This window comes from Oryctolagus cuniculus, chromosome 17, assembly GCF_964237555.1.
Source record: "Oryctolagus cuniculus chromosome 17, mOryCun1.1, whole genome shotgun sequence".
NCBI classification, from domain to species: Eukaryota; Metazoa; Chordata; class Mammalia; order Lagomorpha; family Leporidae; genus Oryctolagus; species Oryctolagus cuniculus.
Genome location: NC_091448.1, coordinates 18,511,799 through 18,537,461, shown reverse-complemented (window position 1 = coordinate 18,537,461; position 25,663 = coordinate 18,511,799). Strand labels below are relative to the sequence as shown.

Below are 25,663 nucleotides of genomic sequence, written 5' to 3'. Positions count from 1 at the left end.
GACAATCAGATTTAAAAATGAGTAAAGGATTTGAATAGACATTTCCCCAAAGAAGATATTCAAAGGAATAATAAGCTTCATTAGTCGTCAAAGAAATACAAATCAAAACCATATTGAGATGCCACACTTGTTAGGATTGTTATAATAATAATTTTTTTCTCACTACCCTACACTGCTTCTCTAAAATTCATTTTGGAGTTCAACCAGGAGATTTCTGGTTATTAAAAGAACTAATGAAACTTATTCTTTTTTTAAAAAGATTTATTTATTTATTTGAAAGTCAGAGTTACACAGAGAGAGAGGAAAGGCAGAGAGAGAGAGAGAGAGGTCTTCCATCCGTAGGTTCACTCCCTAATTTCCCGCAACAGCCAGAGCTGTGCCGATCCGAAGCCAGGAGCCAGGAGCTTCTTCCTGGTCTCCCATGTGGGTGCAGGGGCCCAAGGACTTGGGCCATCTTCTACTGGTTTCCCAGGCCATAGCAGAGAGCTGGATCGGAAGTGGAGCAGCTGGGTCTCGAACCAGCACCCGTGTGGGGTGCTGGTGCTTCAGGCCAGGGTGTTAACCCGCTGCACCACAGCGCCAGCCCCATTATAATAATAATTTAAAAGACAGACAACAACCACCTTTCAATGTGGTTCTTGGCCATCTGTATATCTTCCTTAGTGAAGTCTCCAAATATTTTGCCTATTTTACAAGTTGAGCTCTTCATCTTTTTATGATTGAATTGTAGGGGTTCTTCAAATATTCTGCATACAGATCCTTTATCAGGTACGTTTTGCAAATGTTTCCTTCCAGTATGAAGCCTGCCTATTATTTTCTGAGTGGTGTCTTTGATGAGAAGACACCATTTTTTACTTTGATGAAGTGTGATTTATCAATCTTAAAAAATAGTTACGGCTACCTGTGTTCTATCTGAAGAATCCTTTGCCAACTCTAAGTTCCAAAGAAATTCCTCAATGTTTTCTCTAAAAAATCTATGGCTTTTAGCTTTAGATTAATTTCTATGGTCTATTTAAAATCATTTCTTGTCAATAGTGTGACCAAAGAGGGGTTGACGTTTATTTTTTTCCATATGGACATTCAGTTGAAAATATTTTCTTTTTCCTATTGGATTGACTTGCAGCTTTATAAGGAATCGAGGACTTAGTTTAACTGTGTGTCTGTTTCTAAGTTCTCTCTTCTATTCTGCTGATCTGTTTAGCCTTGTGATAGTGCCACAGTGTCTTGATTACTTTAGCTTTATAATGAATCATGAAGCCATGATTTTGATTTATAATGATTTATAATGAATCATGAAGACAATTTTGTTATTTTTTAAAAATAAATTTAGTTATTTCTTGTTTTGAAAGAGAGAGAAAGATGTCTTCCATCTGCTAGTTCACTTCCTAAGGCCTGCAACAGCTGGAGCTGGTTCAAGCCGAAGTCAGGAGCCAAGAACTCTGACTCTGGGAGCCAAGGCCATCATCTGCTAGCTCCCAGGGTACACATCAGCAGGAAGCTGGAGGGGAAGCAGAGGCGGGACTTGATCCCAGGTCTCAGACTTGTGATTGGAGCATCTCAAGTGGTGGTTTAACCCTCTGCACCACAACACCCGCCCCTTATTCCTTTTCAAGATGATTTGGATATTCTGGGGCTTTTACATCGTAATAACATAAAAATGTTATTCAGTTTATACAGCAGAGTCTCCTGGAGTTACGACGAAACTGAGTTGGGTCCAGAGGTAATTCTGGTGGGAACTGTCATCTCAACGATTCCGAGTCTTCTAATCCATGAACACAACTCTTCATTGATTTAGGTCTTCTTGAGTTTCTCTCAGCGATATTTTGTGGTCCTAAGTGTGGATGTCTGACATAGCTTTTGTGAAATTGATATTCTGTGAGTTTTTTTTTTTTTAAGATTTATTTATTTATTTGAAAGGCAGAGTTACAGAAAGAGAGGGAAAGAGAAAGAAATCTTCCATCCGCTGGTTCACTCCCCAAATGGCTGCCATAGCCGAAGCTGGGCCTGGCTGAAGCCAGGAGCCAGGAGTTTCTTCCAGGCCTCCCACATGGGTGCAGGGGCCCAAGTGCTTGGGCCATCTTCCACTTTTTCCCAGGCCATGGCAGAGAGCTGAATTGGAAGTGGAGCAGCCAAACAGGCACCCATATGGGATGCTGGTACTGCAGGCGAAGGCTTTATCTGTTACACCACAATCTTGGCTGTGTGAGTTTTTAAAAAGGTTATTATAGGGGCCAGCACTGTGGCACAGTAGGATACTCCTCCTCCTCCTATTCCTATTCCCATACGGGCGCCAGTTCTAGTCCCGGCTGCTCCTCTTTGGATCCAGCTCTCTGCTATAGCCTGGGAAGGCAGTGAAAGATGGCTCAAGTGCTTGAGCCCCTGCACCCATGTGGGAGACCCAGAAGAAGCTCCTGGCTCCTGGCCTCGGATTAGCCCAGCTCCGGCTGTTGCAGCCATTTGGGAAGTTAACCAGCAGATGGAATACCTGTCTCTCCCTCTCTTTTTCTGTAACTCTACCTCTCAAGTAAATGAATAAAATCTTTAAAAAAAAAAAAAAAAAAAAAAAAAAAAAAAACCGGGAGGTAGGTGCTCTCAGAATTCCCCACTCTAAGGCTCCATGAGTTTCTGTTTCTGGGCCGAGTCGGCATCCCCTGTAACACCTGTGCATTAATCTCTGCACAGCAAGGCCACGTGGATAACAGCTTCTAGGGCACAGGAAGTGCTGGGAGCTTCCCTCCCCAGTCCACTGACCCGGGAGGCACAGTGCCCAGCCATACTTTTAGGACCCCAAGAAAATGTTTCAATTTTAGTTTATTTAAGATCATAAGAAGATTTGAGGGACTAGCTCCAGTTCCTATCCAGCTCCCCACTAACGCGCCTGGGAAAACAGCAGAGAATGGCTCAAGCGCTTGGGCCCCTGCCACCAATGTGGGAGAGCCCGATGGAGTTCCTAGTCACTGGGTTCAGCCTGGTCCAGCCCCAGCCATTGTGCTCATTTGGGATGTGAACCAACAGGCAGAAGAGCTCACTCTCTGTCTTTCTCTCTCTCTGTAACTCCGCATTTCAAGCATTTCAAGTAAATAAATAAATCTTTTTTTTTTTTTTTTTGACAGGCAGAGTTGACAGTGAGAAAGAGAGACAGAGAGAAAGGTCTTCCTTTACCGTTGGTTCACCCTCCAATGGCCGCTACGGGGTGCACGCTGTGGCAGGTGCACCGCGCTGATCTGAAGGCAGGAGCCAGGTGCTTCTCCTGGTCTCCCATGCGGGTGCAGGGCCCAAGCACTTGGGCCATCCTCCACTGCACTCCCTGGCCACAGCAGAGAGCTGGCCTGGAAGAAGGGCAACCGGGACAGAATCCGGCGCCCCGACCGGGACTAGAACCCGGGGTGCCGGCGCCACAGGCGGAGGATTAGCCTATTGAGCCACAGTGCTAGCCAATAAATAAATCTTAAAAGAAATGAAGAAAGAAGAGAGAGAGAGAAAGAAAGAGAGAGAGAGAGAGAGAGAGAGACAAATTGAAGGGGCTCACATTGTGGCACAGCAGTTAAGTCATCACTTGAAATGCCAGCATCCCATATCTGAGCACTGTTTCAAGTCCCCATTGCTCCGCTTCCAGTCCAGCTCCCTGCTAATGCTCCTGGGAAAGCAGCGGAAGATGGCCTGAGTACCTGGGCCCCTGCCACCCACATGGGAGGTCCAGATGGAGTTCCTGGCTCCTGGTTTTAGCCTGGCCCAACCCCAGTTGTTCTGGTAATTCAGAGAGTGAACCAGTGGATGGAAGATCTGTGTGTGCATGCAAACACACGTGTGTGCACCTCTCTGTCTCTCCCATTCTCTCTCTGCCTTTCAAATGACTAAATAAATAAATAAGTAAGTAAATCTTTTTAAAAAGTTGACTAGGGCCGGCGCCGCGGCTCACTAGGCTAATCCTCCGCCTAGCGGCGCCGGCACACCGGGTTCTAGTCCCGGTAGGGGCGCCGGATTCTGTCCCGGTTGCCCCTCTTCCAGGCCAGCCCTCTGCTGTGGCCAGGGAGTGCAGTGGAGGATGGCCCAGGTGCTTGGGCCCTGCACCCTATGGGAGACCAGGAAAAGCACCTGGCTCCTGGCTCCTGCCATCGGATCAGCGCGGTGCGCCGGCCGCAGCGCGCCAACCGCGGCGGCCATTGGAGGGTGAACCAACGGCAAAGGAAGACCTTTCTCTCTGTCTCTCTCTCTCACTGTCCACTCTGCCTGTCAAAAAAAAAAAAAAAAAAAAAAAGTTGACTAGATGATAATGAGTATATAATCATGCATCCAGCTTGGATTATATTCATCTTTACACCAACACTGTCCAACAATATATTTTTTATTATTTTTTAAGGAAGAAGTAACTCATGAAAGTAAAAGTCAGATACGGCCTTGGTGCCCTATGGTTCTGCAAAGCATAGAAAGAAAGGCTGGGGGCAGGCATTTGGCATAGGTGTTCAGACACTGCCTGGGACACCCACATACTGTGTTGGAGAGCCTGCAATTGAGTCCCGGCTCCACTCCCAATTCCACTCCCGATTCCAGCTTCCTGCTAATGTGCACTCTGAGAGGCAGCAGGTAATGGATCAAGCACTTGGGTCCTTGCCACCCACCCACCCACCCACCAGGGAGACCCAGACTGAGTTCCAGACTCCTCCCTTTGACCTGGCCCGGCTCTGGCTATTTCAGGCATTTGAGAAGAGAATTGACAGATACAAGATTTGTCTGTCTGTCTGTCTCTCTCTCTCTCTCTGCCTTTCAAATAAACAAGTATCTAGAAAGACTAGGAGTTTCTCCTCACTGCTTCCTCGCAGTCCCTGGAGCAGCTCTGGAGGCCAGAGCACAGCCCAGGTCACGCTGGCTGAGCCTGCAGCCCCCCCAAGCCCTCCCACCCCCGCCAGCCGTGTCCTCCCCAGCCCATCCCAACATTTCTCGCAGCCGGGGCTGAGGAAGGGCGGATTCCCACTCCCAGCAGAGCCCAGCTTCCTGTTTTTCCCAAGTGGACAGGATCGGGCTACTGCTGGAAAGGGACATGGGGACCACGAGAACCAACAGTGTCCAGCCACGTGGACAGGCTCAGCGGCTGAGAGGAGGGGACGCCAGGCTGCCTTGTCTTGCACCTGAGAAGCTCTCTCCCGGACACCCCACAGACGGTCCCTTATCTGTGACCCGAGAGGGACGTTCTACGGCACTTGCCGCCTGCTAGGAGGATGGCAAGTCAGACGGGAGGGGAATGGGAAGGCTCCGTCTGCCGGGAAGACCCTGGCAGGCACCTGCACCATAGCAAGAGCAGAGCCCGCCAGGGGCCTCGCTGCCCTGTGAAATCTCATTGCCATGACAGCCTTATGAGGACAGACCTGTGATTCCTATTTCGTGAGTAAGGAAAGTAAATGTCTGGTCTGTGGTCATCGAGGTAGGAAATGATCGATGTTGGGCCTTTGCCCAAACCGCAGCCACCTTCCCTCTCTCCTGGACAGCATGGTTCTTGCCAGCCCAGATCCTGGGGACCTAGGTTTCCCTCTGGCTGGTGGGTGGTGGCTTCCTGGCCAAAGAGGCCCCACATGATGAAGAAAAGATGCTTCATGAGATACCCAGGTTCATGCACAGGGCCAGCCCCCAGCCTCAGCCCCCCTACCGCGTGCTCAACACTGCACAGGCACTTGCTGTAGGCCAGGTCCATGCCCCCTCAGGATGCCCTGACCTGTAAGGCTTAGCACGAGTTTCTTAAGCCACTTGACCTCAGTCTCCCCTACAGAACTGGCCTGATACTAGTAACGACTCCATAGGGATTAAAGTGGTACTGAGTTGTTCCATGCAAAATGCCATCACCAGCATTCTCTCACCCTCTCCCTTCTTAACTCCTCTTGCCCAACTTGGCCCACTCCTTTTCCAAAAAACAAAATTTTATGTTTGAAAGGCAAAGAGAAGGAGAGAGATCTCTCTGGTTCATTCCAGCACTACTGCCTGCTGAAGCCAGGAACTCAATCTGGATCTCCCACATGGGTGGCAGGGACCCAAGTACTTGAGCCATCACTTGCTGCCTCCCAAGGTACATATTAGCTGGAAGCCAGCATTAGCAGCAGGGCTGTGACTTGAACCCAGGCATCCCAAAATGGGATTCAGATATCCCAAGTGGTGGCTTAACCGCTGCACCAAACACCCACTCAGCCTCACTTCTCCCTTCCATTCACCTATCCACCTCTCCTTCATCCCTTCTCAGGCCTTCCCTGAGGTCAGGAGCTGACACTCAGGAAAGGAGGCACAGGCCAAGCGTACACAGGGCTCGGCCATGGTAGGACCCCATGGAGAATGCACCCACTTGAGAGCATGGGGTTCCATGCTACACAGAGCCCTGGGGAAACCTTTCCTGTGAGCCCTCTTCAGCCCGAGAGGACAGATCCGCAGGGGCAATCGAGCTCACCTTCTGCCCAAGACTCAGATGCAGCACCCAAAATTCCAAAGGGAAGACAGAGGGCACTGGGCTACCCAGAAAGTAAGTCCTTATCTAGATGACCTTGAGCATGAATAAGATGTAGTGCAAGAAGCAGCCTCCCACCTCTAGCAAAAGCAAGCCCAGGGCAGCCCACCCACAAGTTCAAGGACCTGTGGGATGTTGGAGAATAGTGTCAGAGTATTTGTTGAATGGATAAATGACTCTAAGTAGGGGCCAGAGTAGATGGTGTTGGAGGCAGAAGTAGGCTAGGAGCAGCAACAGCCGCGTCTGCCATGCTGAATGTGGACCAAGATGGCAGCCTCATGGGACAGTGCCAATAGCTTTCCCTGGCACAGCACTTCCTGTGTGCCCCAAGCACTGAATATCTACTCATGGTGACTCATTACTTCTCCTAATAGCCCTGTATAATAGCTCTATTATCATCACCCTTGATTTACAGACACGGAAACTGAGGCATAAAGACATGAAGAAGCTGGCCAGGGTTACACACACCCAGACACTCTGCCCATGCATTAACCATTGTGTTGTGCCTCTCAATTTTATTCTTTTATTTATTTATTTTTTCAAATTGAAAGACTGAGAGAGATAGACAGAGATCTCCCATTTATTGGTTTACTTCCCAAACAGCTACAACAGCCAGAGCTGTGTCAGGCTGAAGCCAAGAGCTGAGACGTCAATCCAGGTCTCCCATGTAGGTGGCAGGAAGCTGACCACCTGAGCCAATGCCTGCTGCCTCCCAGCGCAGGCATCAGCAGGAAGCTGGAGTTAGGGGCAGAGGTAGGGCTCGAACCCAGGCATGCTGCTCGGGAACACAGGCATCCCAAGCAGAATTCATAACCACTGCACCAAACACCTGTGCCTCCATTTAGGTCTCCCCTCCCCTTTCAGCCCAGCTACTCCACAAGGGCCACCTTCAGGGGTCTAATTCTTTGGGTCCATGTTGTCGCCTGTCTACTGAGCAACTCCATGCTGCCGACCACCTCGGGTCAACATCAAGTCAACGTCAGAGGGGCGGGATGGTGGTGGACTGTATCAGGCTGGAGGTGGGGAAGGTGGGGGCAGTGAGCAGTTTGAGGCTCTATATTGGAGGTAACGGTGAGAGGATTTCCTGATGGTTTGGACGTGGCGGGCAAGAAGAACACTTGCAGCTATGCATGAAAGGGTATGCATGTGCCTTGGGTAATATAATGCATGTGAAAACCACATGGGTCCTAAACACGTAAAGGAAGCAGGTGAGGGAAAGGAGGAGAGCGCGCCACAAAGAGGCTGCAGGGTGAGCGAGCTCTGAGCTGGTCCCTGCTGCCAGGAGCACGACGCAGCCTGTGTTTGTGCGGGGTTTTGGCTGTGACACTGAGTCTGACACCTGCTGCGGGCACCTGCGCCAGCCTGGTCCATGCCTGCTGTCGCCGCAGTTACCAGCAGTGGCCCTGGCTACCGGGAGCGTGCGGGAAGACGCCCTCAGACGTCTTTGGAGATTGCCTCGGCTGCAGGAAACAGCCTTGCCCAAGGTCACACCCCCTTGCAGAGGTGACTGCGACCCAGCGACTGAACGAAAGGCTGCCACCAAGGCCAGGCCCTCATCCTGCCTGGAGACGACACTGAGGGCCCCTCACTTCCTCGGGTGCCCTGAGTGCTGGCTGGGCCCTCGCTGAGACCACACAGCGTCTCAGCCTCTCCCTCGGCCCCGTCTGGCTCCCATCCCTTCCTTTTCATGGTGTCAATGCCCAAGCTGGGTCCACACTCAGCATCTGCTTCCCGGCAGCTCGACCTGCAGCCTTCACCTTCTCTCTCAGAAGTGAGCCCGTCGGGAGGATGAATGACACCATCTCCCTCGCCGCGTGACACACACAGACCTCAGCGTGTGCCACGTTTACTGTCCACACTTATTTAACGGCACTGGACCGGGAGCTCCAGGAGGCAGGAATGTGAAGCCCTCACTCCTAGACCTACAGAGCCAAGGCCTGTCACGGCAGGTGTTCAAGAAGCATTTGTTGAATGGGTGACTAAAGACCAGGACAGCTCCACGGAGGGGGGAGGGGAGGAGACTGCTCTGAGCTGCTAAGACCCAAAAAGTAGCAGCAGGATCAGCGCCCCCACCCCAACCACCTGCCTTGGCTTTGAGCTCCCCCTGGGGTGTCTCACCTCCTGCCAAGGACGTCCCACCCCTGACTCTAACTCCTGTTTGTGGCTCCATCCGCTTGTTCATCCCCTCCTTTATGGGATACCTACTGAGCCAGTCCCCACGTGCCAGGCTCAGAGCAGGACACTGGGACACATGGGTGACTACAAACCAGGCCTTCATCCTCCAGGACAGGTGTGCCAGCGACGGCTGAGGCAGTGTGAGAACTCCTCAAATACCACGCCCACCCTGACTTTGATTTTAGCAAGACTTCCACCGCACTGATGCTGGGTGGAGAGAGGAAAGGGAAACCCCGGGTTTGTCTGCAACCTCCTCGTGGCGCTGGTCCCTTGGCATGGACTTCCTAAGAACCTTGCCCTGCCAGGGTTCCCTGACCCCCACTGCTGGTGGCCCTCCTGAAATCCATTAGTCCTGTGGCCCAGCCCGAGCTCACAGAGCCTCCCAAGGTGGCAACTCCCTAACCATTAAAACCACCTGGCTCAGGTGCTCGTTCCTAGGTGAACACTGTGTTTTAGGATTGTTTATTTATTTCTCTTTATTTGAAAGGGAGAGAGAATATTCCGTATGCCCATTTACTCTCTGAGTACAAACAACAGCCAGGGCTGGGCCAGGCCAAAGCAAGGAGCCTAGATTTCAGTCTGGGTCTTCCACGTGGGTCGCAGGGACTCAGGTCCTTGAGCCGTCACCTGCTGCCTCCCAGAGCGTGCATTAGCAGGAAGCTGGAATCAGAACAGGAGTTGGGACTCAAACCCAGATGCTCCCAAATAGGATGTTGGCATTTCAACAGGCAGTTAATACTGTGCCAGACACGTTCCCTGAGAGCGTATTTTAAAAGAAACCTTCTGGAGGTAATGGCCTTGACTTGGCAGCCAACTCCAGACCAGGTGAGCAGAGAGCTTGCTCCTGGGCAGGAAGAGAAGTAGACCTGGAGACCTGCCCACGTCTGCGCAGCAGGCAGCCACCCAACCAAGTCGGTGAGATTCCCGGGAGGCCCAGCTCGGATCCTGGAGGAAAGCTGGAGCCAGCCCAGGGAGTTGGCAGTGCCCAGGGGAGCTGGCAGACCAAGCCAGCTCTCTCCCCGCCCTCCCTGCTTCCCGTTCTCATCTCCTGTTAGTCAGATGGGGCCTTGGCTGCTGTGGGAAGTTCAGCCGCGATGCAGAATTCCAGGAACTCCAGGCTGAGCACACTCCTGGCTGCTTTCTCAGTTCCCTTTTCCTTCTTAAAGGTCTCTGGTGCAGGAACTCAGCCCCTTGACCTTCCAGGCTGAATCCTGGCCGAATGCCTCTGCGCTGCCCCCCCCCCCCCGTACCCCTCCCCCAATTACACTTCTCCCTTCTTAGAGTCTCTGAAAGTCTTAGAAGGTCACCACTGGAAAGGACCGTGAAGATGGCAGAAGAGGAAGCTGAGAGCCCCTAGCCCAGGGAGGTGCCTCCCCCTGACTGCTCCCACCTCCCCGAGCCCCCAGCCTCAAGGGTGCAGCCATTCCTTGGGTGCCAAGTCCTGTGGAGCCCTCTTGCAGCCAGAACTGCTTCTGCAGGTGATGAAATAAAAAGGGTGGGGGTGTTGCTGGCAACTTCCATGCACAGGATAGGAAGGGGAAAGGCAGACAGCGCTCTCACCCCACCTCCAGCAGCACAGAAGGGGCAGAATTTTCTAGAAGGATGAAGGACTGTCCGTAGAGGGTGTCTGAGTTCCAAGCAAAAGGAAGATTGAAAAGTGACTCCAGGCAAAAGGGGGGGGTAATGTCTTTGCAGAATTTAGCAGCAGGCTTCTCTTGGCCTGTGACTGAAACTGAAATGATGATGATGCAGTATGAAGGCAGGATCCTGTAAGCTCCCCTGCCCTGTGCCCCCTCCTCCCTCCCTCCTGGGAGCTGCAGAGAGTGCCGGGAAAGATGAGCTGTGTCCTGCCTTCTTGCAAGATGTCTGTCCGTTTATTTATTCCGTTCTCTCTTCAGCAAACATTTGTGAGCTCCTGTTCCAGACGCTGATGTTGTAACTGTAGATGAGTTAGATGTGGTGTCTGTCCTCACAGGGTGCACAAGTGAAGAATGCCGCCATGGGAGCAGGCATTTGGCCTAGCTGTGGAGGTGCAGGTTAGGGCGCCCACGTCCCACACTGGAGACCCGCCTGGTTCAAGTCCTAGCTCCGACTCCTGTTTCAAGCTTCTGGCTGCTACACACCCTGGGAGGCAGTGGTGATGGCTCAAACAATTGGTCCCTGCCACCCACATGGAAGACCTGGATGGAGTTCTTGGCTCTGCTTCTTTGGCCTAACCCAAGTCCAACCATTGCAGGCATTTGGGGAGCGAACCAGTGGATTGGAGTACATTCTCTCCCCCCACCCCAAAATGAAAAACAGAACGTCACCATTGTGTGGGATAAAGTGCTATGAGGGCAGGAGGAGGAGGAAGCATGGAGGGACCACAGATGAGAGCCGGTCAGCAAGAACTGAGCACAGGGAGGAAACCAAGGCCCTGGAGGACAACTGGTTGGCCAAACGACGGTGCCTCAGACCCATGGGGGTTAATTTTCCCCAAGATCACACACCTCATAAGGGACAGTCCCCAGCTCAACTCCCCAGCTTCACGGACTGACTGGTCTGAATGCTGACCTTGCCACTTTCTAGCTCAATGCCCTTGCGTAACTTACTGAACTTTTCTGTGCCTCAGTTTCCTCATCTGTAAGATGGGAGTATAAGAAACCTGTCTCATTGGACTGTTTGAAAAAATTACATGCATTTGTATAGCAGTTCTCTCAAAGCCTGACTCTTGGACCCCCTGAAATTCCCCAGGACTCTTTCCAGGGGTCCATGAAGTGAAAGCTAATTTCATAGTAACACTAAGACTTGACTTACCTTGATGCTGTCAGGTGTGTTTGCAGGGACCGTACAATGTTCTAACACCACCCGGAATGCAGGTGTGAGCCCAGCCTGTCTCTGATTAAGCTAGGCCTCAGAGGGATCTGCAAAAATACAAAGCAATGTCACTCTGTTCACTAGATATTTTTTATTTCACAAAATATAGCTATTTTCCTAAAGAATTTTACATATTAACATGTATTGAGCTTTTATTCATATTATTCATATTTTTAACATCCTCAGTTTGATCTGGTAATACCTTCAACGTGAATAACGCGTCCAGCAGTGTGCTGGGGCCAGCTGGCTGTACCCACGTCCTGCACTTCACACTCTGTGACGCCAGGTTGGGATCTGGAAATTGGTAGGGGTGGAAGTGTTTACACCATGGGAAGTTGCAAACACTATGCAAATCAGGACTTTTCTCCAGGGAACCAAGTGGTAAACATTTACTATCCCATCACCAGATAAAAATCGGTATAAACAGAAGTTTTGGGGGTTCTCAAGAAATTTTATGATCCAGCCAAAAGGTTCGTGAGCCACTGAATTAGCACTTTTTTAAATGCTTAAACCAGTGCTTGCTGCCTGCTACATTCACATAGTTCCTCAGGGACCGTCCATCTCCACCAGAATTCAAAGCTCAAAGACTTAACCTCTCGGCCTTACTTTTTGTTGATTATTTCCCAAGCGTCTAGATGCTCCTCCTATTGCCTTGGACTCTGCTTGCTGCCCACCCCCACCTCACCCCTCCATTCAACCCTGGTCCCTCTCATCTACCCCCACAAAGTTCCTCTGCCTCCAGGCCTTAAGGCACCACCCACCTCCTGGATGCATGGCCCAGAGAAGGCCAGAGACTCATCACCACCCGCTTGGCCGAAAGCACATTTATGACTCCCCTCTGTTTACACTTCCAACCACCAAACCAGCCAGGGTGGTCACAAGCCCTCTGCGGTTGTGGGCATTGTTCAGAACGTTCTGGTTGGAGAGGTCCTCCAAGGCCAACTTGGCTGTGCTTGTTTCAGCACACTATATTTTAGGAGGTTTTTGGAGTGCACCTCGGCCACACAGAGCTCCTCTGAGCACCTCCAGGGTCAGCAGCAACAGCAAGGCCAAGGCACGGGGTCGGGGGAAAGTCGGGGAGCTGCGCTGGGAAAATGGAAATCAACAGTGGTTTCTTGGGACCTGTGCTGTGGTATAGCAGGTTAGGCTGCCGCCTGTAGTCCCAGCATCCCATATGGGTGGCGTTTCGAGTCCCGGCTGCTCCACTTCTGATCCAACTCCCTGCTGATGCTAACGCACCTGGGAAAGCAGCCGAGGATGGCCCAAGTCCTTGGCAGAAGGAGCGCCTGGCTCCTGGCTTCTGCCTGGCCCAGCCCCAGTCATTGCAGCCATCTGGGGACTGAACCAGCAGATGGAAGATCTCTCTCTCTCTCTCTCTGTAACTCTTTCAAATAAATAAATAAATATTTTTTTTAAATTTGGTTTATTGCCAGCGCTGTGGCTCAATAGGCTAATCCTCCACCTTGCAGCGCCGGCACACCGGGTTCTAGTCCTGGTTGGGGCGCTGGATTCTGTCCCAGTTGCCCCTCTTCCAGTCCAGCTTTCTGCTGTGGCCCAGGAGTACAGTGGAGGATGGCCCAAGTGTTTGGGCCCTGCACCCCATGGGAGACCAGGAGAAGCACCTGGCTCCTGCCATCGGATCAGCGCGGTGCGCTGGCCGCAGCACACCGGCTACAGCGGCCATTGGAGGGTGATGAACCAACGGCAAAGGAAGACCTTTCTCTCTGTCTCTCTCTCTCACTGTCTACTCTGCCTGTCAAAAAAAAAAAAAAAAAAAAAAGAAAGAAAGAAAAAAGAAAAGAAAAAGAAAAAGAAAAAAAATTGGTTTATTAACAGAAAGAAAGTTTATGACCAGATGCTTAGTGAAAGATAAGCCTAGGAATCACCCAGCACATAATAAACAACAGTCGATGATAAGCAGACCAGCCACGTAGGAGAGAGCAAGGAGGGGCCAGGAGAGCCCAGCTTTGCCTCCTTCTTCAGCGATGCCCTGACCTCAGCCGTGCGCACAGCACCTTCCACATCTGACTCCCATCCCTGTTATTTACCTAAACTTCTTCACTAAATGGACTCACCTTTCTCCTTTAAGTTAGGTTATCTTGAAAGAAACCTTCCTTTTTAAAAAGGAACCTTCCTGTTTTGACTCTAGGTGGGAAATCAGTATCATTCGCTACCCAAAAATCAATGGAATCATAACCAAACACTGTCACTAGACTCCAGCTGGGTTCCACGGCCTAGGAAACTCCAAACCTGAGGACAATGCTTCCCATCTTACAGAGATTAGTGAGGGCACCGGTTCAAGTCCCAGCTGCTCCACTTCCGATCCAGCTTCCTGCTAGTGTGCCTGGGTAAAACAGTGGAGTAGGGCCCAAGTGCTTGGGCCCCTGCCACCCATGCAGAAGACCTGGTGAGGCTCCTGGCTCCTGGCTTTGGCCTGGCCCATCCCCAACCATTTCAGGCATTTGGAGAGTGAACTAATAGATGGAAGATCTCTCTCTCTCTCTCTCTGTCCCTCTCTCTCAGTAGTTCTTTCAAAAAACTTAATTAACCTTTGGGGGAAAGAAAGATGAAGGAGAGTAAGACAAAGGTATTGAAGACACAGGGGTGGAGGGCATGGGCAGGTACCATGGCACAGCAGGTTAAGCTGCCACTTTGGACACTCTCATCCCATACTGGAGCCCTGGCTACTCTGTGCTCCCAATGCAGCGCCCTGCTAATGTGCCTGGGAAGGCAGCAAATGATGGCCCAAGTGCTTGGGTTCCTGCCACTCATGTGGGAGACTTGGATAGAGGTCCTGGCTCCTGGCTTCAGCCTGGCCCAGCCTTGGCTGTTGCAGGCATTTGGGGACTAAACCAATGGATGAAAGACCTCTCTCTCTGGCTCTCTATCCCTATTCTCTGTCACTCTGCCTTTCAAATAAATAAATATATATTTAAAAAGCCACTGGCACCAAAGTGAGCCTTTCTCACTTTCAATGTGAGATTTTCTTCTTGAGTTAATTAGAAGAATTGAATGAAAGTGTGAGCCACTTCTAGGAATTTATTCCCTGGCCATTCTCCACAATAGAATGCTGCCCCAGGACATGAGGACTCCATCTGTGTGTTCACTGCTCTACCTCTGGTGTCTAGAGGCAACCTGGTACATCGTAGGTGCTCAGTAAGCATCTGGTGACTGAGTGGATCTGTTAACCTGCAAAAGGGAGTAAGTAGAAGAGTATATACTTCGGGTCCAACACCATGGCATAGCGGGTAAAGCAGTGCCAGCATCCCATATGGGCGCTGGTGTGAGTCCTGACTATTCCATTTCTGATCCAGCTCTCTGCTGTGGCCTGGGAAAGCAGCAGAAGATGGCCCATGTGCCCCTGCACCCACATGGGAGACCCAGAAGAATCTCCTGACCCCTGGCTTCAGATCCGCACAGCTCTGGCTGTTGCGGCCAATTTGAAAGTCAACCAGTGGATGGAAGACCTCTCTCTCTCTTAAATAAATAAATCTTTTTTTTAAAAAAGTGTATACTTCAAGAATTTTTTTAAGATTTGTTTTTATTTATTGAAAGGCAAAGTTACAGAAAGAGAGGGAAAGAGAGAGAGAGAGAGAGAGAGAGATCAGTCTTCTATCTGCTGGTTCGCTCCCCCAAATGGCTGCAATGGAGCCTGAATTCCATCTGGATCTCCCATGTGGGTGGCAGGGGTCCTAGCACTTGATCCACCCTCCGCTGCTTTCCCAGATGCATTAGCAGGAAGCTGGATCAGAAATGGAGCAGCCAGGACTAAAACTTACATTCATATGAGATGCTAGTGTCACAGGCAGTGGCTTAATCCTGCCGCGCCACACCACTGATCCCATAGGAAATGGCTGGAAACAAGTAAGTCTGTCAGTAGGTGACCAGGTAAAAGACATACAGGCCATACGAGGGAACAATGTGCAGTCTCTATAAAGAACAAGGCAGCTCTGTGTGTACTCTGTGGAACTCACAACTATGTTAAGTGAAATAAGTTACGAGCAGTTGTTTGGAATACACTCCTGCTAATTGTGGAGGACACTATATGAATGCATGTGTTTGTAGATACACAAAACACTTCTGGAAAAACACACAAGGAATTAAAGAATGGTTGCTTCCAAAGAGGGGAACGTGGGTCAGAGGTGATGGAAGTGTCCTATCAAAATCTGTTCAAAGCACACACACATCCACTATTCAAGAAATAGACAAATCTGAAAAGAATTGGATGGGGAAGTACCTCAGCCTGAGACCTAACATGACCGAGAGCTGGGGCCCACCACACAGTGCCTGGTGCACCCCGGGGCCCCCATACCCTCTCGGGGCCACCACAGTTCCATGAAAGCTCTGCAGGCACTCAGGGCTGGTGTGCAGCCGTCCTGGCTCCGCAGACTCCTGTCTGCCCTCGTCGCTGACTCTCAGCACCTGGGCTTTCCCTCCACCTGATTCGAGCATCCTTTATCTTAACCAGGAAAAACAGACCTTGCTCCCGCTCAGCCCATCAGCACGAACAGTCTCGTAATCTTTGACCAACATTCCCAGGGTCCTTTCCAGTCCATTAAGTCACCCAGCCTCTTCCAAGGCTTTCCCCAGGCAAGGGGTCCCTTCCTCAGAAAGCAGGAGAGGTGCTCTCAGCCCACCCATGCTACAGACCTAGCCCTCTTTTCTGGTTCCTCGTGTTGCACATTCCCTGATAAGCATACACTCATCACACGTACTGAGGCTTTTGCCTTATGTGTGATTCAGTTGGGAATTCTCACTTTTACCAATCTCACTGTGCCAACCACTAGTGCGTGAAGCAAGCCCAGCTCCAGTGGCTTGATTTTTTTTTTTTTTTTTTTTTTTGACAGGCAGAGTTAGAGAGAGAGAGAGAGACAGAGAGAAAGGTCTTCCTTTTCCTTTGGTTCACCCCCCAAATGGTTGCCATGGCCGGCACGCTGTGCCGATCCGAAGCCAAGAGCCAGGTGACACTCCTGGTCTCCCATGCGGGTGCAGGGCCCAAGGACTTGGGCCATCCTCCACTGCACTCCCTGGCCACAGCAGGGAGATGGACTGGAAGAGGAGCAACCGGGACAGAATCCAGCACCCCAACCGGGACTAGAACCCGGGTGCCGGCGCCACAGGCGGAGGATTAGCCTAGTGAGCTGCGGCGCCGGCCCAGGGGCTTGATTTTAAGCACATAACTTGGGAGCTGAGAGTTGGCAGTCCCTAGGAGGTGGGCATCCCCAGCTAAAAGACATCTCTCTGGGAGGCTGTCAGGGTTTCTGAGCCATGCCGCCTTCCACTCTGCTGTCCCAGAATGAGGTCCCCATTCTCCTGATACTGACTGACACGCCAGCAGGCACTGGGTTTGCATTTCAGAATGAAGACAGGGGATAGGACAAAGGGAAAAAGACAAAAGGGCATGTGCCAGCCGGCTCAGCCCCTCCAGGATGAGTTCTCAGAAGCCCCGCTCAGAGACGCTCTGCAATGCGTCAGAACTGCATCACAAAGCCACCATAGCTGCAAGGGAACCTGAGAAGCGGGCAGGTCACCCCTAGGAATAAACTCAGAGCTCTAACCATGAAGAAGGTTAGACTGGATGCCCCATGAGAAGTAATATTATTTTAAGCTAACATTTTATTAGCTGTTAGTAGGCATAGCTCACCGACCGCAGGCAATTGCACGCTTCTGGATGGCACGGAAGATGTATTTTAATTCATTTTTATATTGTTCACACTGCTAGCACAGGGCTGAAATTGAATGTGGGACATAAGCCGGGGCAGCAGTGGGGGGGCAAGTTTGGATGGAACCTGGGCAGGCTCCAGAAGTGGTTGACGGTGAGGAGCCACAGCAAGTTACTGACACAAGGACTGGCCACGGAGCCAGTTCAGTTCTACAGACATCTGCTGTACTCACCAAACGGGGATTCCAAGCTGCCACCAAGGCGCCTATGTAGGTGTCTGTTAAGATGGACAAGGTCTAGGTGTCTGTTAAGATGGACAAGGCAGGCAGATAAGTAGCTGGGACGCGTGGCTCACCGCAGAGCCTCCCCAGCTGGCCCCCGGTATGGACTCTGCACCCTCCAGCTCCCCTCCAGCATTGTCACTGCCTTCTCCAGCCCAGCTGTGTCCCTCTGTCCTTACACCCCACACCTCGTTCCTGAGTGAGTCTGACCACCCCTCGTCTCCATGCCTTTGCCCTGCTATCCTCCATGCGCTGGTTTACTGCTAGTGGACAGGACAGCAGTCAGCTTGAGTGCCACCGCCTCCAGGAAGCTTTCTCTGATCTCTCCTCTGTGTTCTCTCCTCACCCAGCCATGTCTTCATCTCTCTCTCTGACCATGGCCTCATTAAGTGCCAGGCACATAGTGGGTGCTCAATGAATGTTTGTTGATTGAGTAAAGCCAGGAACGATGTGAATTCCAAGGGAGAGAGAGAAGTGAGGAGCCCAAGACTGACATTTGGGGAGTGCCTTGATTTTTAAGAATCAGAGAAGAAAACAGAGCAAAAGCACCATATCTCAGAAGCCTCGGGAAGAGGCTTAGCCCCGAGCGCCAGCAACTGCAAGGGTACTTTCCCCTCTACTTCCGGGTCACAGCTTAGTTCTCCCAGGAAGCCTTCCCTGAGTCCTCTCCCCGAGGTCAGCCTCTCTCACCCGACCCTGTGCAGGTCCTGAGCTGGGTGCACCCCCCACGCCCAGCCCTCACCTGGTCCCCTGTGCTCTGCGCCCTGCACGCTCCCGGGCCTGCGGGAGCCCCTAGGGGACACAGAGGGCTGGGAGAAAGGGGAATCCAGGCCTTTGTCCCTTCCCTCCAGGTCTCGAGTGCTCTTTGTGTGTCTCTGCTTTGGTTTCAACTTCTTCCAAGTGACCCTGGCCTGAGCCTCTGATTACGTTGCCGGCCCAGGGGTAATAGCAGATTCCTGGGCACTTCGTCATCTTCTGCTAGGCTTTTCCACTCATTCCCTGTGTAACCAATTCCCTGTTTAGAATTCTGTGTCTAAAAGCTCAGAAAGGGGAGTAGGCATTATTTGCCCAGCACTTACAGTGCCCGCGTCCCACATCTGAGCGCCTGGGTTTAATTCCTGACTCCAGCTTCCTGCCAATGCAGATCCTGGGAGGCAGTAACTGGGTTCCTCCATCCATGTGGGAGACCTGGATCGAGTTCCCTGCTCCTGCTTCTGGCCTGGCCCAGCCGCAGCCATGGCAGGCCCTGTGGGAGAGAATCAGCAGATGGGTGCTCACTTTCACTTTCTCTCTCTCTTTAAATAAATCAATTTTAAACAACCTCAGATGGATGTGTGCTTCCCCGATTGGCTGCTGATCCAGTACACTCCACACATCCTCGCCACGCTTGGAATGACCAAAGTCCTCATGGGAAGTTACTTGTTCAAGGTCTTCCCAATCCCTGTGCTGGAAGCTCCCCAGAGGCAGGCAGTGGTCTGCAGGCTCTGTGGCCCCTCCCGGGGGCCTGGCACACAGGGCTCAGCGCCTCACAGCTGTGATTGGTTGCAGATAAGAACTGAGCCAGGGTTATCAACCAGGAGGCCAATAGTGGGTCTCTGTGGAGACAAAGAGGGGTGGGCAGAAGCCAGCCTGCAAGGGGTACACTCAAGTGGAGGATGAGGCAGATGCCTGGAGCATCAGGAAGGCTGGAGGAGAGAGGGGGAAAGAAGGCTGGGCTGGTGGCGCACTGTGTAGCAGGACAGGGGAAGGGTTGGTTTGTTGTCTGTTCAGCCCCAGGCAGCTTGACTGACACATTTGCAGGAGAGGAAGAAACTGAGGAAGGGAGACAGGGAAGGGCGGGAGATGCTGGGACACTGCAGGTGGAACAATAGGACCTGTGTGGTCTCTTCGGAGAAGTCAGCTGCCGGAAGGGTTGGGAGGGTGTGGGGAGGGGCCTGGAGGTCAGGAGGGGAGTTCATCGCAAAGTAAGAAGCTGAATCAAGCCAAGGCTCCCAAGCCCGAGGAGGGCTCCTTAGGAAGGTGTCCAGGACCTGCCTTCAGCAAGGGCAGCTTTGCCCAGTGCCCCACAAATACCCCACCCAGGCAGCTCCATCCCTCGCCAGGGGTAGCACTCTTCTCCCCCTCACCCACACCACAGCCCACCCTCTCCTCCCATAGTGCCATAGCTCATTGAGCTCCCTCCACCACTTCCACCCCACGTGTGGCACGGGATTAGTGGAGAGCAGGCTGAGGCCAGACTTTGTATGCAGGGTGTGCTGGTAAATGCTTAACTACCAGCTTGGGGACTGGCATTGTGGCACAGCGGGTTAAGCCACCACTTGCAATGCCGGCAGCCCGTATCAGCCCATATCCAGTTCAAGGCCCAGCTGCTCTGCTTCAGATCCGACTTCCTGCTAATATGTCTGGGAAGGCAACAGGTGATGGCCTAAGCGCTTGGGCCTCTGCCACCCACTGGATGGCAGTGGGAGACCTGGATGGAATTCCTGGCTCCTGGATTTGTCCTGGCTCAGCCCTGGCTATTGTGGTCATTTGAGGAGTAAACCAGCAGATGGAAGATTCTCTCTCTCTCTCCCTTCTACTCTCTCTCTCCCTGTTTCTCTCCCACCCTCTGTCACTCTGACTTTCAAATAAATAAATAATCTTTTTACAAGAAAAAAACAGCTTGGAGGTGGGTAGCCCTGGTTATAGTGTTTGCCCATTTCCAGGGTGTAAATACTCCCTCCATGTCCAATTTTTTTTTTTTTTTTTGACAGGCAGAGTGGACAGTGAGAGAGAGAGAGACAGAGAGAAAGGTCTTCTTTTGCCGTTGGTTCACCCTCCAATGGCCGCCGCGGCCGGCGCACCGCGCTGATCTGATGGCAGGAGCCAGGTGCTTTTCCTGGTCTCCCATGGGGTGCAGGGCCCAAGCACCTGGGCCATCCTCCACTGCACTCCCTGGCCACAGCAGAGGGCTGGCCTGGAAGAGGGGCAACCGGGACAGAATCCGGCGCCCCGACCGGGACTAGAACCCGGTGTGCCGGCGCCGCTAGGCGGAGGATTAGCCTAGTGAGCCGCGGCGCCGGCCCTCCATGTCCAATTTCAAGCGAGCAACAAGATGCCACTGGTTGCAGAACAGGGAGAGCGCTCCATCACACCACTGCCTGCGTCCACTCGTCCATTCTCTCTGCTGCCTCCCTGCCTCCCCCACAGATCTCTGCACTGATGGCAGCCATGGGACAAGGCCACGTCATGGGGCAGGGCTCACCTTGGAGCCTGTGCAGCCTGGGACAGGCCCCTAATAGGGAAAATAAAACTGTTCCTCCTCCAGCAGTGGCCAACCCTTAACCTCACATCCGAGTTCTTCTCACGTGGAACTCTGACTCTCACGAGAACGTGAGGCCTGAGACCCACAGGACCCAGGTGATTCCCAACCACTTTCCCTCTGGACGTGCTAGACACCTTGGGCTGTGCTTAGGCCAGAAAAAAATAGCTTCCTTCCTTCCAAGGCAAACAGAAAAGAAAAAAATGATCTGAGGGTAGGATTTTCCCACTAACGCCCAAAATTTACTCATTCTTCATCACTCTTCTGCAGAAATGAGCAGCTGGCTCCCTGCAGCCCCAAGTCCCTCCCCAGAGCAGAATCTTGGGTCTCTTCTAATGGCAAAGTGACTTTGGGCAACTTCTCTCTGAGCCTCAGTCAGCTGATCCATGAAGTGAGGACAATAATACTATTACCCAGGTGGTGGGGTCAGACAGCAAATGGGGGCAATTTTGCCCCATGGGGGTTATCTGGCAACATCTGGAGACACTTTGCTGCTGTTGTCCCTCTGGGTGAGTGGAGTACTCCTCGCATCCAGGGGACACGGCCAGACTGCTCCAAAAAGTCCTACAATGAATTACCCAATCCCCAAATCCAAAAGAACGGTCTCCCAGGCAGTTGAGAAACTCTGGACTGGGGTGAGCATTCAGTGAGGTGGGCGTGCACAGCACCTAGGAGGGTCTGACTGACTTCTTTTAAGTTCTCAAAACACAGAAGCTGCTGCTTGGAACAGCACGGTTTCAGCCTTCTAACTAGATGAACCCCAGACTACTGAGAAGCCGGCTCACTGCTCCAGGTGTGAGTCATCCTGTAAATGTCAATTTATTTTATTTCAAGCAGAGCTGAGGCTGCACCAATGACTCAGGGCTAGATGCCCTCCCAGGTTGCTGAGGCTCGGGCCAGGAGGAAGTAGTTTTGCCCCAAAGCTCTCCTTCCAGGGGGTAGAGCATTTCAGGATGCTGGCGGGGGGGGGGGGGGGCACTGTCCTGTTTCTCCCCACATGGCGGGGCCTGGAAAGGCCCGAGAGGCCTTGTTCGTCCTGAATATGTTCCCTTCGGGTGAGCAGTGGTTTGTTCCTCCCCTGCAACCTGACAGGAAACTCCTCCAGGGCTGCAGCTTGAGATCAACACCGTTCCTCCCCTCCCATGAACACACACTAGTGGTAGTGGGTAGACTGAGACACCTAATATTGAGGGGGGGTAGGTGAGGACATGCAGGGGACCCTGAACCAAGAAGTGTCCAGGGAAGATGGGTAAGAATGTCCTAAAGAATGAATGGTTGGGGCCGGCGCTGTGGCGCAGCAGATTTAGCCTCCACTAGGGAAACCCACCTCCCAAATCAGAGTGCCTGGTTCTGTTTCTGCTTCTGACTTTGAGTAAAACCCTGGGAAGCGGCTCCGTCACTTGGATCCCTGCCTCCCACGCTGGGAAGCGCAGACTGAGTTCTGGGCTCTTGGCTCTGGCCTGGCCCATCCCCAGCTGTTGTTTGCATCTGGGGACCAAACCAGCAGCTGGAAGAGCTCTGTCCCTTTTACTTTCAAACAAAATAAACCTTTTAAAAGGGAGCGAGAAAGGCAAAGGCGAGGCAGGGAGCATCCATAGGCTCAGGCTGTGCCCACGTCTTTCCTGAGAAGTGGCGTGCCCAGAGGCAAACAGGTGGTGGGAAGAATGAGATGGCATCAAAGGCTGCTGACACCAACCTGCACAGCTGGCCAGGCTGTCTCTCCGTGACTCACTGAAACGACTCTGGGCTCTGGAGGTGGAATGAGCTTTGGGCTTCCCAGCCAGTCGGTCAAGGGCAGAGACAGGAGACACACCAGAGGCTGTCTGGCTCCGAAACACAGACTCTAAGGGAACCATACTGGGGTCACAGCCTCCAGGGGCCAGACAGACGGCACGAGGTTAAATGGCTGTGTATAAGAGGACAGGGGCTATTCAGAACCTCAGGCTTTTGGGTATTCAAACTCAAATAAAAGCCGGTGGGCCAGCCAAGCAGAACATATTTTTGGCATGGGTGAGCGGGGGAAGCCCTCGAGTTTTGAGTGTTCCGTTCCTGTCTAAACAAATGGTCCTCCCCGTCCACCAACTGCACCCACAGTGGGATCACAGGGGTGGGTGCAGAGCTTCAGAGAGCGGCTTTGAGCCACCAGAGTGACTGCAAGGGGGTCCTGAGCACTTGGTGGCCAGGCCTCGGCGTAAATACGTCCACAGCGGGGTGCGCCTTCCCTCTCAAGCCAGCTTTGGATGGGGCCTGCCAGCCAGGACACTAGAACCATCACCACACTTGCCACGGGCCCCTGCCGGAGGCGGGAAGCCCAGGGCAGAGGCTCATCTTGTATTTTGCAAACTTAAAAAAAAATTAGTCTGGAACTTTTTTTTTTTAGTTGATTGATTTTTTATGTATCGAAGCGGCAGAGCAACAGAGAGAGCGGAGAGAGCTTCCATCCGCTGGTCACGCCCCAAATGCCGGCAACAGCCAGGGATGGGCTAGGCCAAGCCAGGAGCCAGGAACTCCCCCTGGGTCTCCCACGGGAATGGCCGGAACCCAAGTGTCTGAGTCTCTCAGGTGCCTCTCAGGGTGCACATTCCCAGGATGCTGTACCGGAAGTGAGGCCACACTCCATCCCAGGCACTCGGACACGGGACGCCCGCGTCGCCTTAGTGCGCTGTGCCCCTGGAATTCTTTATTGCAGATAAAATACAAACTCACTGCAGGCCAGCACAGGTTAGAAAAGAAAAAAATATCCGCACCTCCCCTACTCGGCCCCCCCACCCCCACTCAGACAGAAATACTCGGACCCCTCAGTGCCTATCCAGACTCCAGGTCCCGCCTTTGCTGACGGAAAGCCACCGTCTTTCCGTGGCCTGTACCCCAACAAGCAGACACTCCCACAGCGCCGGCGCCCCGCTGCTGCTCCACGCCAGCCCCCCGCGCGCACCCACCGCACCCTCCACGTCCACACCCTCGGCTCCCCAAGCCGTAGCCTAACTCTTCCTCAGAGACTCCACAGCGCCAGGCGCACAGTAAGTGCTCAACAAAACTTTTCCTACCCGCTAGCCCCGTCTCAGCCGCCACCGCCCGGCAGCAAAGAGAAAAACTGAGGTAACCCGGAACCGGGACCGCCTCGTCGTCGCCACGGCAACCGGAGCCAGGGCTGGGAGTTCCCACGCATGCGTACACTCTCCCTTCTTTCCCGTAACTTCAAGAACTGGACCGGTAAAAAAAAAAAAAAAAAAAAACTGCCAAGAGCCGAGTGCGCATGCGCGGCCGCCTCCGCCTTCTGTCCACCGTCCGCCCTTCAATCGCTTCTGCATAAATCTCGTCCGGAACTGATGCCCATTTCTGGAAACCAGGTCTCGCTAGCCTATCGTTGCTAGGGAGCGGGACGATGGGCCAATCACGACGGGCTGTGTCATTAGCTGGCTTGGAAGAGTGGGTGGGGACAAGGGTCGCGCGGCGGCCAGAGAAAGGAGGCGGGAAGCGAGGCGACGCGGCCGCCGCCGGCGGGGGCGGGGCTCCGGGGGCGGCAGGGACGGCGGTGGAGGGGGCGGGGCCGGGCGGGGCGGGGCGACCGAGGGCCCCGAGCGCCGTGGTGGGCGGCCGGCGGTGAGGGACCACGGGCCAGCGCGGATAGCACTCGCTCGGTTGGGGAGATCAGCGCGCGGCCGGTAGGTGACTGGGCCGGACCCCGGGTCCCGGCGCGGGGCGCTGAGAGAGCGACGGGGAGGGATCTCTTGTCAGTCCCGGGCGGGGCCGCGGCCTGACCGGCCGCCCCGGGATAGTGGTGGTGGTCGGCGGCCCGGGTGGGACCCACGAGCGCCGCCCCGCCGCCGTCCGCCAGCGCGCTCTCGCACGCGCCGTTCGCGCCACGGTCGCGCGCCGTGCTGGCCAGAGCCGCCAGGCCGCGCTCGCCCGCGGGCCCCACGCTGGCCCTGGGCGCGCGCAGGAGCGCCCTGCTTCCCCTTCCTCGGCGGCGGGGGCCACGGCACTGCTCCGCCCCGCGCCCTGGGCGCCCCCCACAGGCCCCGAAGCCGTTTGTGACCTTCCGTGGGAAGTTCTTGGGGAGTCACACCCCAAGACCGGGAAGAGGAGCGGAGTCTGTTCCGGGGGCCCAGCGGGCAGCCGGCTGGCCGCAGCATCCTCCGACCTTCTCCTGACCCCAGCCCTGCTGGAAGCCTGCGCGCCCGCTCAAGACTTCACAGGTCGCTTGAGAGACACCGTTGCTGTGCCGGAGGCCCAGTGTGGCCCGGGCATGTGCAGCCCAGCCGCCGGGTACCGGCGGAGAGAGGCCGCTGGTGCAGTGCAAAGATTCGCCCACCTGTCCTGGAGCCCTCCCTTGGCGCTCAGGAACTTGACAAAGTGCTGGCTTTGAAGGGAGGTTAAAACGTTGTCCTGAAGCTTGCACGAGGTGGGAAGGAGCGTGCCAAGGACCCGAGTGGCATACACGGCAAGATTGTTTTTGTTCGCTGGAGACCATGAACACCCATGAACTCACAAAGCAAAATGAAGTGCAGTGTGAGAGCAGGGCCGCCTTACAAAATGGCAGTCTGAAGTTTATTCCAGGAAAAACGTTGAAAAGCCAGTAGCTAGAAATGTGGTCCTTTTGAAAGATTAGAGGGAGATAGTATCTGAACGTCGGCCGTGTGTTTTCACTTAGTGTGCTCGGATACCTGTAGCCACCTTTCTTCTTTGGGGGTCTGGTGGTCAGGTGGATGGGACCGACCTGAGTGGGAGGTGAGGCACCCGAGGCAGGTGTGTGGCGCACCCGAGGCAGGTGTGTGGCACTCAGACCCTGGGGCGGGCCCACATGCAGAAGGGAGCGAGCGGTGGCTGGTGCGGTGTCTGCTGCTGAGGGGAGAGCACACTCAACAGGTGCTTGTCTCGCTTGGGAGGTGTTTGGATGCACT

The 25,663-nt window shown here is 53.4% G+C and overlaps 1 protein-coding gene and 1 long non-coding RNA gene across 3 annotated transcripts in view; one reads left to right on the top strand and one right to left on the bottom strand.

Moving 5' to 3' along the window:
• LOC103351585 (uncharacterized) overlaps window positions 1-24,292 on the bottom strand; it is a 54,825-nt gene extending 30,533 nt beyond the window's left edge. The window contains exons 1-2 of the long non-coding RNA XR_007911546.2: window positions 23,807-24,292; window positions 11,456-11,562 (exon numbers count right to left, since the gene is read on the bottom strand). This is a non-coding gene — a long non-coding RNA (uncharacterized lncRNA). The remainder of the gene's footprint in view (window positions 1-11,455; window positions 11,563-23,806) is intronic.
• MAP3K14 (mitogen-activated protein kinase kinase kinase 14) overlaps window positions 23,993-25,663 on the top strand; it is a 48,380-nt gene continuing 46,709 nt past the window's right edge. Inside the window, exon 1 of one of the 2 annotated variants that reach the window (XM_008271593.4) lies at window positions 23,993-24,109. The gene's annotated coding sequence lies outside the window, so the exon portion shown is untranslated. Of the gene's footprint in view, window positions 24,110-24,288; window positions 24,425-25,663 lie in introns of those variants that run through there. The other variant, XM_051825758.2, reaches the window with a different exon arrangement.